The sequence below is a fragment of the Protopterus annectens genome, chromosome 1.part2 (assembly GCF_019279795.1).
Source record: "Protopterus annectens isolate FY-2018-M chromosome 1.part2, PAN1.0, whole genome shotgun sequence".
Taxonomy (NCBI): Eukaryota; Metazoa; Chordata; order Ceratodontiformes; family Protopteridae; genus Protopterus; species Protopterus annectens.
The window spans coordinates 963,501,386-963,518,279 of record NC_056727.1 but is presented as its reverse complement, the minus strand read 5'-3'; positions in this window follow the sequence as shown (position 1 = coordinate 963,518,279).

The following is a 16,894-nucleotide window of genomic DNA, read 5'->3' as shown; positions in this document are numbered from 1 at the left end:
TCTATATAAATTACAGTTACTTAAATATTACACTGAATTTATTAAAGGTATAAAGGGAGCCAAATTTGAAGAGAAAAAACAAATTAATCCATAACATTAACTTTTTCATAGTCTTAACAGCTAACTATTAATCTAAAGGATATTATTACAGGTTTCTAAGTAGGTTTATGTTTAAGAAAGACTTTTCGGGTATATTTAGGTCAGAAAGATTCATTTTCATGTATTAATTGTTGATGCTTATTATATTGAATTGTATTTGTATACAGGAAACTTAGTATTAAGATAATTTCTTGGAGGTGAACCATTAGTTCCATCTACATTGTCAGTGCTTTCATCTTCAGCTACTAATATTTCTGGTCCTTTTTTGATGGACACTTCAGGCAACAAAAAGACTCCAAAGTGGTCTAACAACATTCAAACCAAGAACAAAGAGAAAGTTCAGACATTCAGACCAAGAACAAAAGGAAAGGGAAAAGCCAGAAGAGGAATTAGATTTCCAGATAGACATACATAATTTAAGTGGTGACAGCCTTTGCAATGATGTCATTTCGGTGTTAAAGCATGTTTTTTCATTAATTCCATCTAACATAATGAACATAGCTAGGTTGGTTGTTGACTTAAAGTTGTATTTAAGAAAATTAAATCTTAAATATATTTTTTAGGGGCTATCTGGTATTGAGAACACTGACGCTGGTTTGAGAAGGAGACATACTTACAATCCAGCTTTAAATTCCACTTTACAGGTTTTCTGTGATTTGTGTGAAAACCAGTTTAGGAATTTAAGTACATCTTTTCCCAAGACATTTAACCTTTCTTTTAAAGAGAGGACTGCTTTGGAAAGTTTAGCTTCTAACAAAGAGTTACATGTTATGAAAGCTGACAAGGGGGGCTTGATTGTTGTTATGAAGTCTGCTGATTACAGTAACGCTATTTTTGAACTGCTGAATGATGAAACATGTTACAAAATAGTTACATCAGAATATATTAGACAAATTTTTTGAGAGTTGATACTACATTGTTTGATTTGTTTAGCCAAGGGGGGTTAAACCATTTAGCTTACAGGTATTTACAGGTGTTATATCCTAAATTGGCTACACTTTTCAGAATTCCAAAGGTACACAATGAAAAAACAAATCCCCCTTCAGACCTATAGTTTCAGCAACTTTTTCCAAGACAGAACCTATTTATATAGGGTTGGATGACATTCTTAATCTGGTTGTTCAGAATTCACAATTTTATTTGTGAGATTCTTGGCATTTATTAGAACTTTTGGGCCAAGTTAGAGTAGGTGATTCACCCTTTGTTTTTGCATCTCTTGACGTTACCTCCCTGTACACTAGTATAGCTCAAGAAGTAGGTTTAGAGTATTTAAGAGAGTATTTGTGTCATCATACAGCTTTTGGCAATGACAAAATCAATGCCATTTGTGTTTTAATGGAGTTAGTGCTTGAAAACAACTTTTTCAAATGTGATGTTTCAACAGGTGTCAGGAGTAGCCATGGGATCTAGAGGAGCACCGTCTTTTGCCAACTTGGTTATGGCTATTTGGGAGCTCAAGTACCTTATTGGACATCCATTGGCTGAGAATATATTTTATAGATGATACATAGATGACCTGTTCTTCCTCTGGAAGAATGATCATGCTACTTTTCTATTATTCATTAGTTGCTTGAACAACACTACTAATTTCCTGAAATTCACTCTTCAGGATTTTGGTAATTCGAATACTTTTTAGGCTGTACATCTGACTTTTGATTCCATCAGTTGTAGTTTTGTTAGCCATATTTTTAGAAAATCTACCTTTGTAAATCAGTACTTACACAAAGACAGTTTACGTCCAGGTCATATGAAAAGAGGAGTGGTCAAAGACCAGTTTATATGTTTAAGTCAGCTAACTAGTGACCAGTCAGTTTTTATGTTAGAAACAGAAGAGCTTAGCAACTTTTTTATCCAGAGGGGGTATAACTCCACTTGGTTAGTTAAAACTGTGAATGAAGTTGTATGTTTGAGTGATAGTACAGCATGTCCTATTTTGATGATTCAAGGTTTGAATGAGGTTGGCACAAGATCATTTCCAACTAAAACCAACTGAGATTCTAACAGTTATAGTTGGGCATTTCCCATTCCCATTACTAATGAAATGGGGTTGATTGGAACTGTTATTTCAGAAAATTGGAAAGTTTTGCTGGGGAATCCTGATTTGGTTAAGGTTATAGGTGAAAGACCTTTGTTCACTTATAAAAAGATTGTTAACATTAAAACAATTTTGGAAAAAAAAAAGAATTGTTCCTCAGTCTGGATCTCATACTTTTGGCACTTACTCATGCGGGCATTGTAGACAGTGTAGATATGTTATCAATTCTTCATCTGTGGAGTTCAAACATGTCAACAAAACTATTTGGGCTAGGGTCCATTGTACCTGCAATATTGTAAATCTTGTTTACTCTGCATTTTCCAATTCTTGTGACAATTTTTATGTGAGGAAGATGATCATAACTTTAAACTAAAGGATTTACAAACATGTTTTAGTCATCAAAAAGAGGGATTTATCTACTGTGCTTGCTAGACATGCTGTTGGGGGCAATAATTTCAAAACATTTCATGTTTTGTCTTGGAAAAGGTGGATTTTGACATGTTTAGTTGTGACTACAAAACTTTACTTGAATGTTGAGAAAGCTTGTGCAAATTTTTTAAGTTGCTGATCAAGCACCAGGTCTCAATGAGACCATTAACATCAATTTTTTTTTTTGCAGTTACAAAAATTATAGTTAGTTTTAATTATATTGATTACTTTTTTTTTACATTCGGTTGTTCTATGTGATTTATGTATACACATATACACATTTTTATGGTTTTCACGTACAAAGTTGGTTCAGTATAGATATTCATTTAGTTTTTATTTATGTAATATGCAAATTTAATTGTTTCTGATGCCCATTTGGATGTTTTTGTCACATAAAAATATTTTATTCTTATTTAAATTAGTGGTAGAGTGGTGTAATTATTTCTGATGAAGTTCTGTTTTAGTTATTAGAAGGAACAAAAGCACTTTCTTGTTGTCTGATTTTTTCCATCTGTTGGCCTCTCCAGCTGTTCATTTTGTTATTCAGTTTCTAGTGAAGTTTGTGGTTGTTTGATAATTTCTTGTTACTGTTCCGTTTAATTGGTATTAATTTTCTTACTAACATGCTTATTAAATTTAATAATATGTATTAGACTTTAAGCATGACTTATTGTCAGGATTTTGAGAAGCATTTTTATATTAAAAAGTTCATAAATTTATAATAGTAACCAAAACATATTTACTTTAAATAGGTTTGTATCCTTGTTTTCTTCTATTTCTTCAGGATAACTTATAAAAGACAATTTTTATCTAAAAAAACAACAACTACCTTAGCATGGTAATGATGCCTTATATATTTTATTTTAAATCGAACCATAATTTGTCTTTTAGTTTATTATTATTATTATTATTATTATTATTATTATTATTATTATTATCATTATTATTAACTTTCCATTCATTTCTCTTAGTGTGCCTATTCAAAAAATTATAGTTGCAGTCCATCTCTTATTTGATCAAGAATATTACTTAATAAAAAATAAGATAAAATAAAATCCACTGCTCAGCAAGCAAACACTGTAGGTATAATGTAAGTCACAAAGAAGGCGGAGTACAGCAGAAGTAAGAACAAAACTCCAAATTTAATTCCAAGAAAGTGCACTTATAACATATGGATGACCTTATATAAGCAGCTCAATTAATCATACAATCTGCATCTGCCTTGATGGAAAACACCTCACTACTATCAATAAATGTGACCACAGGGTTTAGTGTGACCAATGTTCTTCATAATCCTATCATGTCTGGGGTGACCATCAACCAGGAGAATATCCCAATGTTTGCTAATAATTTCCTTTAACTGATGTTGATCAGAAGTATACAGAGTAGAAAATTTAATAGATCTATTTCGTGTTTATCATATCATCTGTTAATCTCTCAATATATAAGTCTAGAAAATCATGGATAACATTGATTCCAGCTGTTCTGATGTTCCATTCCAAAGAACAAAGAGGTCATCAATGGCGTAACTATTAGCATGGGTGCCCTTATAGATCTGGTGTTGGAACATGAATAAGTTGTTCTCCAAAACCAGTTCTAGAAAATTAACTATAAGGTCTATCAATACTGCAGTGTAAGTACTGTGTGCTTTCTAGATAATTCCACACATATCAAGTCCTATATCATTAGGTATTACAGTAAATAGAGATTGAATATCAAAAAAAAAAAGTACAACTAACAGAGATCTATCATGGTGTCCCAATACATTCATCAAGACTGTAACATTGTCATTCAATACACATCTCAGATATTTCTCCACAAAAACTGAGATGTTCAGTTTTAGTTACCCAAGAAACTATGGGTCTCATGGGGGGTGGGTTCTTCATATTGTATAAATCATAAGGTATCCATATAGCTCCTTATTTATTAAATTACTTCTAAGAATCTAAAGCATGCATCATGTCTATAAAATGACATATCCAGACTACAACTTTCCCACCTTTATCAGCTGTCTAATTATAATGGTAGGATCATTTCTGCATTTCCTCCACACTGACGTTCAGCTAAAAGCTCAAATTGTCTCGCCTCTTCTTATTTCCTGCTCTGTGCTGATTCTTTTTCAGAATCATTATAAATGAATCTAAGCATTACATTCCTACAAAAAAAGTTTTTCCACCACACCATTATCAGTCAATTTTGCTGACTTTTTTAGGAATAAATTCAAACCTTGTTTAATAAACTGGTTATCATCATCATCTAGGAGGGTAATGGACATTTTAAATTAAAACTGTTCCACATTCTGTTCCTTCTTCTTTCTGGGGGGGGTATAAAATCCTGATAATTTCCTCTTCTGTCTGCCCCTGCTCTGGGAGCAGGAGGACCTTTCTCCATTCTCCATCACTTGAAGAAAAGTCAAAAAAAATCAAGAGAGATGAAGAGAATCAGTCAAAGTAGTAGTTTAGGTTTGTTTCTTACAACAGGGCTTTGTATTTTTCTGCTGTAAAGTTTTCTTTTCATTTAGCAAAAAACACTCTAGCAAGTCACAAAAACAAAAATGCAATCCTTGTCCGAAAAGTTACTGATGTACTAGAAACAACTTATATCCTGAAGTACATGTGGTTAAGAATACAATGGTGGACTTAAAACTTTTTTGTAGGAATGTAATGCTTAGATTCATTTATAATGATTCTGAAAAAGAATCAGCACAGAGCAGGAAGTTTGCTTTTAAGAATTTAAGTGATTTTGTACCAACTCACCACCCATTAGTTGAATCATTCCTTAAGATAACAGAGGAGGAATTATATAGTTAGTATAATACTCCATTGGGACCCCATAAACAGAAGAGGCGGGACAATTTGAGCTTTCGGGAACGTCAGTGTTTGAGGAAATTGCAGAATGATCCTACCATTATAATTAGACCAGCTGATAAAGGTGGGAAAGTTGTAGTCCTGGATATGTCATTTTATACAGAGGCTATGTCCTCCATGTTACAGGACAGGTTCTATGAACCTACTTTTATGGAACAGGTTCACTCTGTTGTCAGATATATTCATGACACGCTTTATGACATTCTTAGAAGTAATTTAATAAATAAGGAGCTATATGGATACCTTATGATTTATACACCCACTATACCGAATATACAAGGTATCCCCAAGGTACACAAAAATATGAAGAACCCACCCATGAGACCCATAGTTTCTGGCCGTGGTTGGGTAACTGAACATCTTTCAGTTTTTGTGGAGAAACATCTGAGATGTGTATTGAATGACAATGTTACAGTCTTGAAGGATTCCAAGCAATTTTTGATTGATCTGTATGAATGTATTGGACACCATGATAGAATCTCTAGTTGTACTTTTGTGACTTTTGATATTCAATCTCTATTTACTGTAATACCTAATGATATAGGACTTGACTATGTGTTGAATTATCTGAAAGCACACAGTACTTACACTGCAGTATTGATAGACCTTATAGTTAATTTTCTAGAACTGGTTTTGGAGAACAACTTATTCATGTTCCAACACCAGATCTATAAACAGCGTGATGGCATAGCTATAGGCACTCCATGTGCGAATAGCTACGCCAACATGTTCCTTGCACATTGGGAGGAACATGTTTTATTTAAGAATGCACTTTTCTGTGAACATGTGGTGTTCTATAGAAGGTTTGTTGATGACCTCTTTGTTCTTTGGAATGGAACATCAGAACAGCTGGAATCAATGTTATCCATTATGAATGACTTAACTGCATTCCTTACTTTTACCATGAATTATTCGACACATAGAATTGATTTTCTAGACTTATATATTGAGAGATTAACAGATGATATGATAAACACGGGGGTCTACCGCAAGGCATGTTACTGCAATTCCTTGTTATTAAGGTCTAGTATGCACCCACAATTTGTTTTTAAGAATATAATGAAAGGACAGGCCATTAGAGCCTCGAGATTGAACCCCACTGAACAGGGGTTTATCTCAGAATTAGACAATCTGAGAAATAGATTACTGACCTGGGGATACAAGGACAATGAGATTATACCATACATGGAGGAAGCATATATGTCACGCACCACTTCATGTGCACCATACTTTGGACCCAGGGTCCAAGACCAAACCGCTGGAGATCATATGTTAAATAGAGCTATTAAATTTTCTACTCTGTATACTTCTGATCAACATCAGTTAAAGGAAATTATTAGCAAACATTGGGATATTCTCCTGGTTGATGATGACTTGAAATGCATTGTGGGGGAGACACCAAGTTTCCTATTTCGGAATAAGAGCAACCTAAAGCGATTGCTTTGTCACCCCAGACATGATAGGATTATGAAGAACATTGGTCACACTAAACCCTGTGGTCACTGCAACTTTTGTTCATTTATTGATAGTAGTGAGGTGTTTATACACCCGGATTTACACACCATCTTCTCCATCAAGGCAGATGCAGAGTGTATGACACCTAATGTGGTGTACCTAGCTACTTGTCAGGCATGCCCGAGTTTCTATGTTGGTAAAACTAACCGGCCGTTAAGGGATAGAATGAGAGAGCATATTTACCACATGAGAAAGGGCACTTTACACAATGCCTTAGCAAAACATATAACCACCAATGACAATAATCATACTTTTTTGTTCCGGGTCCTAGAGATAATTGCTGTGAACAAGAGGGGTGGCAATACTATGAATCTTACTGAATCTAAGGAGACTGCCTGGATCATTCGTTTAAAAGCTGATAGGGGTCATGGGTTGAATGATAGAGCTTCTATAAAACCTAAGTTGAGACAACACAGGAATATAAAATGAACTATTATTTATTTGTATATATTTTATCAATATTAACTTATTAGAATGTTTATTTACATGTTTTAGGTCATTATGTATGTTTTACATATTCTTGTCTTATTTTACACCAACATGTTTAAATATGGGAGAATTCTTTAAATTCTCCAGCATTGCTTTTAATTGTTTTTAATTGATTAATTTTTTAACTGATTAATTGAGCTGCTTATATAAGGGGAGGTCTACTGTGACTTTTATACAAGGATCTGAAGAAGCTGTAATGGTGAAAGCGCTCATCCGTATGTTATAAGTGCACATTCTTGGAATTAAGAATATTACTTGTCTTTAAGAATTTCATAGCAAATTATAGGCTTTCAAATATTTTGATTTTATCTAAAAGGAATATTTTAAGTCTAACTGGAAATAATAAATGTACTTTGATCTGTCTTTTCTTAAGTTATTTTATCAGTGGTAGAAAACCTTTTTTTTGTCATTACTGTTGTAGAGTACTCATTATCAAATCTTATTATACTATCATTTAATTTTATTGGTGAATTAGTCCACACTGTTTTTAAAATCAGTTATTTGTCTTGACTAGAGAAGAATCTGACAATTTCTGGATCTTGGAGGACAATTTCTATTTGATAAGGAAACAGCCAGGGACCTGTATGCTCTTTCAACACCAAAGCACATTGATTCAGGAAGATTTAAAGTTTTTGGAAGCCAAGATGTAAGAAAACTTACCATATTGTCTTCTTCAATCTTCTCTGGTAAGCCATAAATGCAAATATTATTCCTTCTAGATCTGTTTTCTAAATCATCAATTTTGTTTAACAACAAAGTATTTTGTTTTAATAAAAACTCTATATTATGTTCTTCTTCCAACATTCTTCCTTCTATGTTATTCAGAGCATCTTCTATTCCTGAGATATGTGTCTTCTGTTGTTTTAATATCTCATATATTTGTTCCATTTGTTTAGTACATTTTTCCTTAAAGTTATCTGTTTTAGTGTCCATTTTGTCCATTTTGTCCATTTTTATTGAAAGTTCTTGGATATTTGTATGAACTGACTGAAGTTCTTCTTTTATTGATTAGTCCTGTGAGTTAGCCTTTTGATGACTCGTTTCAGAATTGTAAGTATATACCTTTCCGATGAGATGTTTACACTAAAAATGATAAAATATAAAGATTTTCCAAATAATGTCCTTCAGTATGTTATTAAGATTATAATCCAACATGAAAAAAAATATTAAGGATGCCATAATATTAAAATTTCCCATCAGAAATATATTTCAGATAGCAGAGCAGAATAATTATTCTGCTAATCTGTCACCATCTTGGTCATTCCTTTGCTCATGGGCAATTTCCACCTATCATTGTGAAGTGTTATTCTTAGGTTTGTCAGCATAATGATTCTGTCATGCTCTGTACAGTAAAGTGTTCACAGATAGGGAGCAAGCAGGGGTAGGATTGTAGAACCATGATTAAGACATAAGCAGGATGATATAGGTTTATATATAGCCAACAGTTATACACATAATATTAAACAATGTTTAATATAATTCTGGATTCAAAACACTGACATTGCGCAAAAGCATTCCAGAGATCCTAGAAGCCCACAAAGGATCTTATACTTCATTTAGTTAAAATAACACATTTAAAGAAGAATGACAAAAGAATGAAGCAAGGGAAAATGTAGGCATCAGGCTTCGTCACAGTATTGACAACTGTAGTATCTCATAAGGTTTAAATTAGATCATGCAACTTAATAAAATATTAAAGTATGTATTCTAATAGTCCTATTAGTCTGTATTTATTTAACACAGCAGGGCTAAGCACATTTGCACAACAATAACAATGGTGGTGCAGTCAAAGGTGAAATCTTCAATTTTTGCCATAAGATGTGAATTGCCATTTACCAGCATTTACCACTGATGCATGATGTCAAGAATTGCAAAAATTCTTATGGGCCATCTCTGGCCTTGTAAGTTTTGTGTGATTCTATTTTTAACCAGATTAAATGTGTGAAAAGGGGTTGATAGAGCAGTGGTGAAAATGGGGGACAAGCAATGGGTAGGACATAGAGGAAAAAAGAGAGGAATGTGCAGGATGGAGGTGGGAGAGCACAATAGCTATGCACTTCTTTACAAGATAACTGTATCGACGTACAAATAATTTGATGATTTTAGATAGTCACCACATCAGGAGTGGTTGATGATGACTTAATAATGTTGTATGGCCATTTGGACCAAATTAAGCGTACCAGATAAACATGTAGGTGAAGTGGGGAACTATGTATGGGGCATATTTTTTTGTGGGATAAGTGCCCATTTTTTTTTTTTTTAGGAAAAAGAGTGTTAGGTAGCTAGATTAGTTAAGTAGCAGGTACAGACATACAGGTCATACAAGGCAGATGCAGATGGTGATGGATACGAAAGTTTGGAACACCATGACTGGGGTATGTTGGAGATACTAGAAACACATCTGCATCCAGCATGAGTACAGTGAGACTCTAGTCCTCACCCTCAGAACTGTCATCACAGTCTGCTATTGCAGGCATGAGGGGAAGAGCTGGGTGAGGTATCAGCTTGGCTATTCAATGCAAGACTTTCCTGATAGTTCAGGCACTGAGGCCCCTCTATGTAATGTGTTCCACCAACCTTGTCAGCTTTTGAAGGCTTACAAAATTATCACCTCCACTAGTACAACTCCCAGTGGGTAGCAATGAATCAGACTTAAGGGCAGAGTTACCTGATACAGATGGAGCAGATAGTGCAGGAGTTGTGGAGGCAACACTGACAGGTTGGGACCCAGATATGCTGAGTGTCTGTTTCACCTATGGTTGTAGTGCCACAGCCACCTGTGGAGGTCTGGTGGTCCAATCCCCAGTGATGATTCTAAAACCCCATGCTAATAGTAATTTATGTTGCAGCAGGAATTATGCTACAAAATAACGACAAAAAGTATGTATAAGGGTTGAGGGCAAAAACATATGAAATAACAACAATACCATATAATTTTATTATTTCAAATATATCCAGGTTTAGAATATAATACAGTAACCTTTGGCACATCCACATATGAACATGAAGTCATAAATGTGTCATAAAACACATCAGTGTTGATGTTGTTACAGGCATTATGCAAACAGTTTGGTGACTATGCCATGTATGATATAAACATTCCAATTAAAGATATCCATTTACAATGATGCAAATTTTAATGGTACTTAATGATTGCAGAAAATGGATTTTATATATTATTCTTTAATAAAATCTAATTCCTGCTGCTTGGAATTGAACCCCCATATAGCTAAGTTGATTTATACATTGCCTAATGCAATAATCAAGAGCTATTGGAGCAGGCATATGTGCTTGATATATAGGTAAGGTATACCTACTCATCTGGATGTGTCTCAAGCTCAAATGAACTGATGCCCTGAAATCTGGTAAACTTAAATACATTTCTAAAGTATTATGCTTTTCCTAGCATCTATACCTCAGTTATACATACCTCATGCTTGTCTGACATCTGCTAATCACTCCTGATACACCTCCCTGCACAGGGCTATCTCTACAAAAGCTGTACAGAGCAGAAAACAGAAAAAAAAACATTGAAATTCTGCTTGTCTTGGCAGCCCATGGTATTGCATTGGCTGGTGGTGGGCCACTGTATTTACACAATTCTGGGGTGGTATCAGTTCTAAATTCTGCCTCCCATTGACCCAGGAGGTCCTGCTTGCACCTTTACATGTCACTGTCATGGTAACAACATTGTTCTTCAGTACATAGAATGCCAGTTGCACTGGTGACAGCCTTGTCCACACTATTCCAAGCTTTAGCCTTGGAGTGAAACCGGACATAAATGTCTTGTAGAAGCCTACAGCTGTAGCTATTTATGAGGAATGCAACAAAGATCCTAGATTTCTCCTGACACCCCCTTTGTGCACCAAATATTGCACTGTCCTCACCATTGTCTGCCATATTTTCACAAGGATATCTGTAGCTATGGCAGGGAACTGGTGCCCAATTCAGATGTGTAATATACAATCCTGTATGCAATGATGGACAACCTTAACAACTGTATTTGTGTGATAGAAAAGTGCACAAATGGCCTGGCAGAAAAAATGGATATGATTCCTTCAGAATACACTGCAGGTGTGAAATATGGCAGTGAGACTTGGACATGGGTGATGCTCAGTTTATTTACACATATTCCACTGTGAAATACTCAAGTCCTTCTGGCTGATGATAGCTGAATTACACTTGAAATTATATATTTTCACCTCTGACCATGCTCTCAGGTATGGTGGATGGTAATCATATGTATACTGTTGTGACAGATATGACATGACATTTTCTATGATATGAGTTATTTATAGCACTTTTATTTTACTCACTGTGTGTGAGGTATTAAGTAGAATTTTCTACAATTGTTAAGCATCCGGTTGGGTTTATTTGTTCTGATTTTTGTTTCTCACCCTCCCTCCCTCTTGGTATCCTGTTTTTATACTTGGTGGCTTTGCAGTTGCCACCCCTACTGTAAATTTGATCTGGGACACTCCTCCCAGTCTAGTGTCATTACCTCGTTCTACCTATTTTAGGGAGAACATTTGAGAAGGCCAATCCAGTTAGCTTCTGCTCCTCCTTTCCCCTTTCCACTTTACAAAAAAAAAAAATTTTCTAAGCTTGTTTCCTGCAAGTTGTCTAGTCCAGATACAGATTTGCTGTATCCAGGACTGTTTGTAAGCTTCTGAGCCCCCAAGACTTTATGTGTTGGAGGGAAGCCTTCTAGCTTAATTTTGTTTCTTAGAACTAGCCAGTTTTCTAGTTTCAGCACTCAAATATGTTTCTTTGAGCTCAGCACTTGTTCAGAACTCATTGTAAACACCAAATAAGCTGCAAATTACTACAGCACTCAACTTTCCTCACTTGTCTAGAGTAAAATAGTTTTTAGTACTTAATAAATAAGCACCTATCCAGGCATGTCTAAGGGTAAGCTCCCAATGTTTTCTCCTGTCTACCTGATGAATCTGGGCATCTTGGGGCAATGCAGCAATTGCCTCATGTACACAGACAACCCTCTCCTCCTACCACTCAACACTACAACCTGTGAGAGATGCACTTATATAACCAAACTGGAAGCAAAGCTCTCTTCTCCCAAGACTGGACTAGACAGTCAAGAGGAGAAGGTAAACACTTGCACCACACCACACTTACCACATAGTCCCTCAAAACCCACACCACCAAAACACACACATAGAAACACAAAACACACACCTACATTTGTGGAGGCTCTCAAAAAAAATTCCCAAGCACCAGGGACCTCCAAAGCAGAAACGCAAGCAACCTCCACCCCCCAACACAACCCAAATGACACATAGCCAACAAACTCAGTGTGCCACTCAACCACAGCCCATAAGGCATAACAACGTACCTAACACTCTTGTCATAGGTGACTCTATAGTCAGACACACTGATGTTCCACTCACCAGGCTAAAAAGGAGAAAGTCACTGTCAGCTGCCTGTCAGGTGTGAGGATCCGCCACATAACGCATGTACTCAGGTCACTCCACAGCAAGTACAAATATTGTCATTGTCCATGTTGGTGTGAATGACCTGAGACATACCTCCCTGGACTACATGAAAAGAGACATGAAGGAGCTTTCTGATCTTGTAGCCCAGGCAGGTATGACCCTAGCCTGAGTAGCATGCAGCCATCACCCAGAATGATACCACAGTACAAGGACAAAATGACTGACTTCAACAATTGGCAAAGCTTCTGGTGTCATTCTAAGGGGATCCAGTATCTGTCTGCCTGGGATGACATGATCGACAAACCACGATGCTTTGCCAGAGATGGCCTGCACCTGTCGCCCTTGGGATTCCGGATACTGGCTAAGGCTCTTGCCACCCCTATAGTGCCTTTTTTAGGCAAGATTCAAATGACAAATTCACCACTGTAACAGGTATAAGCAAGCAAAATCTGAGGGTAATGCTACTCAATGCTAGAAGTCTAAACCTCAAAATGCACTCACTTGAGGCACTCCTTAAAATGGAGAACATCGACATCTGTGCAGTGACAGAGACCTGGTTCAAGGCTCCAGAGAGCACCCCTGCATTACCAGGCTATAATTCATACCACACGTTTTGGCCACCTAACTTGGACTGAAGCACTAAAGGCGGAGGCGTGTCCATATTCATTAAGGATACCCACACCTCCAGGCTAGCTGCTCAGCATAATGCATCTGAGATTATCCAAGTGCAACTAACTCTGGCCAAGACCGCAATGCAAAATGTAGCTTGCTATAGATCCCCCACCATGCCCCAGGATTCCCACTCCTCATTTCTTGATACACTGGAAAATACTAGGGTACAACCTAACACCCTAATAATGGGCGATTTCAACTACCCCACCATTAACTGGGAAAATTACTCATGTGCCAACACTTGTGCTCAACGTTTTCTGGAATTCATAAATTCCAATGCCTTGGACCAACTTATCCACACCCCCACCAGGGGCAGCGATATCCTAGATCTGATCATTTACCAACATGGGCAACCGGTGTTCCACACCAGAGGTCAATTCCTTGTTTGTCAATTCTGACCACAAGCAAATCACCCTAAGACATCAACATCCCAGCCCCACCCCTCATTAGGGAAACCACCATAAAAAATTTCTCCAAAGCCAACTTCACGCTTCTTAAGACAGAAGTGGCAAACTTCACAACACCCATGCTGACGGACAATAGAGATATGACTGCTGAATCCTATACAATTGCACTTTATAAGCACTTACATGAGTGCATGGATCGTGCAATCCCTAACAGAACCAAGATACTATCCTCCAAAAAAAGGAAGCCAATCTGGTAGTCCCCTGCTATAAACAAACTCTACAACAGAAGAAAGAAACTGTTGCAAAAAAGAGTAAAATCCCATGATTGGAGGAACTCCATGGTCAGTCTCAGTAAGAAGCTGAGATCCCTCATAAATTCCTCCAAAGCTAGTTATGAAAACAAAATCTCCACTGATTATAAAGACAACCACGAAGCATTCCATAGCCATGTCAAGAATCTCAATGGCAACAGTCAAATCTGCTGTGAGTTACAGCACAATGACACTAAAAATACAGAACCAACTTGTATTGCCAACATCCTGGCAGAAAGGGTCAATGCTAACTTTACCCCTCTCTCTTCCCCCAAAGGGCCCATCTCTATACTGGAAGAATGCAAAGTACCTGTAATCACGGCTGCACAGGTAAAAAACACACTATCCAAAGCCAAAAACACAGAATCCATGGGACCTGACAACATCCCAGGCTGCTTTCTACATGAACTACAGAATGAACTGGCACCCCACCTAAGTACCATGTTCAGTCATAGCCTCACCTCAGGCTTTGTGCCCACTGAATGGCGCACAGCAACAGTTATCCCACTCCACAAAGGGAGAGCCACCACGGACCCCGGGAACTACTGCCCCATTAGCCTGACAAGCCTGGTCTGCAAGGCTATGGAGCATATCATTATGGAACTTATAAACAATGACATTGATAATCTCCAAACTCTGGACCCTACCCAGTTCGGGTTTGTAAAAGGCAGATCATGTCTCCTAAACCTAATAGACTTCTTTGAAGTGGTCACCAAAGCTGTAGATGAGGGTAAGGTGGTACACACAGCCTATCTAGATCTCGCCAAGGCTTTCGACACCATCCCCCACTCTGGAATTATAGACAAACTCACTAAACTAGGTATAAATCCCTATGTCACAAAATGGGTTGCCAACTGGTTCACTGACCAAGTGAAAGTAGCAGACTCTAAATCCAACTTCAGACCAGTGACAAGTGGAATACTACAGGGTTCAGTCCTAGGTCCTCTCCTGTTTGATATCTACTTCTGTGAAGTACAGGCTAACACAGAAGGTCTTTGGCTAACAAAGTTCATAGATGACTGCAAACTAGGAGTCATAATCAAATCTCCTAATGATGTGGACATCCTACAAAAGGGCCTCACTGAGACAGATGCCTGGTGTCAAAGCCATGGCCTCAAGCTCAATGCCAAAAAGTGCATTGTCATCCCTTTTGGTAAAAACTCTGTACCCATGAACTACCACATAGGCGGTAGTCTACTTAACACTGAAAGTGTGATAAGAGACCTTGGGACACAGGTGGACAGTAGTCTCTCCTTTGATAATCACATCACCACAGTAGTCAGGAAATCCTTCTACATGGCACACCTCATCACAAAAGGTTTCTCATCCAGGAAAAAAGAGGTCATTGTTCCTCTCTGCTCATCACTCATTAGACCCATTATAGAGTACAATACCCCTTTTGGTATGTACCTCACAAGATATCTACAACAACTGGAAAGGCCACAGAAATACCTCACAAAGAGGATTACCGGCCTCAAACAGATGCCCTACGCAGACTGTCTCAAAAAACTCCAGCTTTACTCTATCGCATCTCTGCCTAACATACAAAGCTATGTCAAACCCAGATCTGTTGGACATGCTCCATGTAAAGAAATCCCAGTCCCTCCAAGCTACACGCACTAGAGACCTAAACCTTGTTACCACAATAAACAGAACATGCTGGAGGGATAGATTCCTGTCTCAGAGACTTCCCATACTCTGGAACAAACTACCTATCTATATCAAACAAAGCTCCTCATTAGCACTCTTCAAGAACAATATTGATGATTGGATGGGAGATAGGAAATTCACCCCGGGGATCACTTCTCTGGCTCTGCTTGACAGGGGCACAGGAAAATAATTTTCTTGGGTGGCAAAAGCCAGGGTACTGTTTGGCTAGGCTTATATAAGGCCTAAGGCCAATAACCTAGTACCTACCTATGAACCTATGAACCTATCTTGGTACAAATCATTGTTAGTAATAGATACATTTATATAATCTGGGATATACTGGGTTGGTAGAACATGCATTTTACCAACTGTGATGACAGCACCTGGGTACTGAACCCATGTGAAAAGAGAATGCTGAACTGCTATTTTTTTTTTATCAACTGTTAATACCACAGGACGACTGTGGCATTTTAGTATGTAAGTTGAGTTATAACAATTTTAACATGAGTGGAGATGTAATTATAACAAGTCTCTATGAGTCTGACTTTGTTTGAGCTGTCATGTTATTAGACTTATATTTGCAAGCAGTTATTTATGTCTATAAAACCATTTTCTTTGCATTAATTTGAATGATCTCAGTAAAACATGTTGAGGAAGGGTTCATACACACTTTACATGAAATACTGTTCTACACATCTAATATATATAATGATACTTGTGATGAGTAATACGTCATCCCAAAAAATATTAATAACATAATGTATGTGCAAGTGTAGTTTAAATTAACTATAATCATTGTTATGCTTAACACACTTCACACAGAAATCCACAAATAGTCAGGCAAACCAGAATAATCCATTTGAAATATAACTTTACTTTAAGCGCTTTTCGTACGTACTACGTATGAACTTCTTCAGAAGGGAAACAACATTAAAAGTGACATTTAAATACTAACAGTTAATGATCA